Genomic DNA, 3,955 nt, shown 5'->3' with positions numbered 1-3,955 from the left:
GAACAAATATTTTTGTTGAATGAAAAGAATTTTGGTTGAAGTTGAAAGAAAATGCGTATTGTTGAATGTAAATATAAAATGTTGAACAAATATAAGTTGTTGAATATGAAGGTGTAAGTTGTTGAATTTTGCAACATTTGGCTAACCATAGTCGTCCCCTCACGATCATTATTTTACAGTTACTGCGTCTTGGGTTTGCATAACTTTCAATAATTCTCCTGACCCCCTAAGTGTTTAGATGAAGCTATGCAAACACAGAAAAATGTCTGTATTGCTTTTAAAAAATATTCTCAAGAATACGTGCGAATCTGAAACGTCACAACCATGTTTACATACTCTCATCTAAACACACCTATCGACCAATGAGAGCGCACGTAGTATCTCGGTTATTTTACGAATATGGATTGCTGACAAAGCATGAGGTAAAGATGGCTGACTATAGGCCAGGTTCTTTTTTGCGTACCTGAATACGCATAAACACGCCAAAAAAAAGAGGCTAATATCCAGCCATCTTGACTGAACAAGCTTGATCCATAAAGAATTTGTTCAGCATATGTGATATTAAAGAAACAATTTTTAATGCGGGACATAACGGGTAATCCCGAACAGACAAGATAGCGCCATCTTGAAAGTGAAGAATGATAATTGCAGTAATTTTTCCAATTTAAGCAATTCCCTTGAAGAGTGAAATGATGTGAGGTATAAATGAAATAATTCATATTTGAACTGCGGTTGTAGATGAAAGTGAAGAATGATCATCGCAGTAAATTTTCCAATGTAAGCAATCGGAAAGAAGAAGCCTGAAAAAATCAGGGCTTCAACGGGATTCGAACCCGTGACCTCCGCGATACCAGTGCGATGCTCTACCAACTGAGCCATGAAGCCACACATTGGGAGTGAGGTCAATTAATTATTGGGAGGTATAACAAAGCTTATAATGACCTTTTGTTCCAGATTATTGGCATCGGCGGAGTCCGCCATCAAATGAAAGTGTTGGGAATCGGCGGACTCGACCGAACACACTATTTACTGAATATAGCACTGTTAACGTCATTTTAAAGCTTGTGTCATATTCCATCGGCCCTTCCTGGTTTATTTTTTATTTAATAACATCGGCATGTCAGATTAAAAGACAGATTACGACGCCTTCCCTGGCCGCAAGGCGAAGAACCCTAGTGAGAGTATGTAAGGAATGCTAGGAAAATTTCCTAACATTTCTCTGCGTTACTTACAGTAGAAACCCTGTACATCCCGTCATGTGAGTCACAGGGTTCTCAGTAGAACGGCGGAATTCCACTGGCTGTAAAATCGGCCGCCGTCTGGTCTGCGTTTTACAGCGTCGGCCTTTCCGCTTCGTCCTCAAAGCGGCACTTCCTAAAAGCCTGATAAAGTCAAGTAAAATGTTTGGCTTCTTTCTGAAAGCTCTACTTGTTGAGAGCCAAGTTAAATATATTGGGTTTGTTGTAACTTGACGCCACACTTCTGAAACTCCGTAATAATTCATGAAGTTAAAACAGTGAAAATCACAAAAGTGAAGGAGCTTTTAATTTGTTATCCGGTCTTATAATATGCATAGATTGTGACGATTTTACTTCTCCGTTTACCCCTTAGTTTTTGTTTCGATTGAAAAGATAAATCAAACACCAGAGACTGTTTCATCGGCAATCCAAATTACCGCAATGCGCGTCGTATTTTCAACTCTTCATCCAGATGAAACACTGTCTCTCGTCTTTGATATATGACATGAAAAACCCACGCGCAGCGTTTTGCGACGTGCAAAGCAGAACTGACCAGAGGCAACTCTGGTAAGTGTATTTTCAAATTATGGAACTTTTCCATTACTTCCTCTGTTGTAAGTCTACGATAAGAATATGTTAACTTGCGGGAAAGCAAAAGGGGAAAAAATATTTTTACACACAAAGGTAGTCTTTATTTCGTGTAGAATTCTGAAAGGCTTTTGGAAATTCTTGTACAAGCCGAAAAAAGCGTGCTTATTATATTCTAGCCTGCAAAAAGCGTACTCAAGAGAAACTTTAAGGCATATTAAAGGTTCTTACTGTCACCTGCATGTTGGCTCACCCAAAGTTCTCGAGCGTCTACATCAGGCCAATGAAATATCTACTCATAAAATTTAAATAAGTGGCAGCCGATTTCTATATGCCAAGTAAACCCAGCAAACCCAGCAAAATGCAATGATACTTCGTGACGGTGTATATACAAGGCCGTAATCATAACGATCGCCTAGCCAATCAGAGCGTGCGTTCTATGATCAGCATTTTACTAACGTGGGTTGAATCAAAATTACTGTACAATGTAAAACAAGTAATGGTATTGCTTCTCACGGGGTATGAACTATCCAAGAAGATAGAGAGGACTGTTTGCGAAAACATTAGTACAAAAACCGAAAAACTTCTGATTCACTTCGTCCAGGGTGCAAAAAAGACTTTTTTCCGCCCTGCTTCCCCTGATGCAACCCCCGCCTTTTACATTCCTGAATAACAAAGTCGAAAATGTAATGAGCCTTGCAAACACACGTTAAATGGAAACATGCATGGAGCAGAAAGCTCTTCTTATTGTGAAATACCCTTATTTGAAAACCATTAATGAATAGAGTAATTTTCCAACATGAAAACTATGGAGTCATACTAGTCATAGTTCTGAAACCCTGTGGCCATTAAATGTTACTTTCCATCATTTGCATTTCTTCCCTCACTGGAGTTGTTATGACCACTTGTACCCTGGCTTGGATTAACATAGTAGGCGTGACTTGGAACTTATTTGCCAGAAGGCGTGCTGTAGGAGACTGGAGCAAGCTGAGCAAGCCGCACCATCATTTCCATCATACGTAACTCGTGATGTGAAGTTTATATGAAATAATTCATATATGAACTGCGGTTGTAGATTAAAGTGAAGAAAATGATCATCGCAGTAAATTTTCCAATTTAAGCAATTGGAAAGAAGAAGCCTGAAAAAATCAGGGCTTCAACGGGATTCGAACCCGTGACCTCCGCGATACCGGTGCGATGCTCTACCAACTGAGCTATGAAGCCACACATTGGGAGCGAGGTCAATTTATTGAGTTCATATCTTCCCGTGAGGAGTGAAATGATGTGAAGTTTATATGAAATAATTCATATATGAACTGCGCTTGTAGATGAAAGTGAAGAAAATGATCATCGCAGTAAATTTTTCTTCACTTTCATACGTAACTCGTGTTGACAGTTTAGCTCACGCTGCCTCTCGTAAAACTTCATAAATGCCTCATCCCTTGATTTCCCTTCTTTGATCATCAACGCAGTGAGGTCACGTGAAGTTTGCTTGAGGGATCTTTCTTTGGCCTTTGTTTTGTGTGACTTTTGTGTGACAGCATTCTCCTCTAAATCACCCTCTGTGGTCGACTTGGAACGGTTGGCTGCGTTAGCTGATCGCGCATTTGTCACGGTTGTTGAATCAGGAGAGCGAGAGTTAATTCCACTTTCTTCATCATCTGTCATGTTTGCATCGTGATGTTTATTACTTCTAAGGACAAAGAATGGCGGTAAATCATAGTAACCATAATCCAGCGTTGATTCATTGTGAGAAGATTTACCATCGTCTTCGGAGCTATCAACTTGATCGACGTCATCGATTGTTTCTAGACGCACCAAGTCAGCGTGTATTTCGGTGAGTACTGGGTCGAGTATTTGCAGCCACTGAGGTTTTTGGATACGAGTTTTTTTCCCACTGCTAGACTTAATTCGGTTGTTGTATATCTTCCTCTGCTTTTTCATCCACTTGTACTTGATTCGTAGCTTGCTGATGGTAGTCTCGATTTGCGGATGATCTCTGCATTTCCGCTCACCAATCTCCTCCTTAACCTTCTCTGCGACACCAGCGATAGCCAGACGATCGTCAAAATTCTTCTTTATAGTCGCAAAGATCTGCCTGTTTGATGCCTTCTTTGCCGTTCTGGTCT

The 3,955-nt window shown here is 40.1% G+C and overlaps 1 non-coding gene across 1 annotated transcript; it reads right to left on the bottom strand.

Annotated features, from left to right (window-relative positions):
• Positions 1–812: 812 nt before the first annotated feature.
• Positions 813–885, bottom strand: Trnat-ggu (transfer RNA threonine (anticodon GGU)). The gene has a single exon. It is a non-coding gene; the product is annotated as a tRNA-Thr (tRNA).
• Between the last annotated feature and the right edge of the window lie 3,070 nt (positions 886–3,955).

This window comes from Orbicella franksi, chromosome 10, assembly GCF_964199315.1.
Source record: "Orbicella franksi chromosome 10, jaOrbFran1.1, whole genome shotgun sequence".
Lineage (NCBI taxonomy): Eukaryota > Metazoa > Cnidaria > Anthozoa > Scleractinia > Merulinidae > Orbicella > Orbicella franksi.
This window is presented reverse-complemented; position numbering and strand designations above follow the sequence as displayed.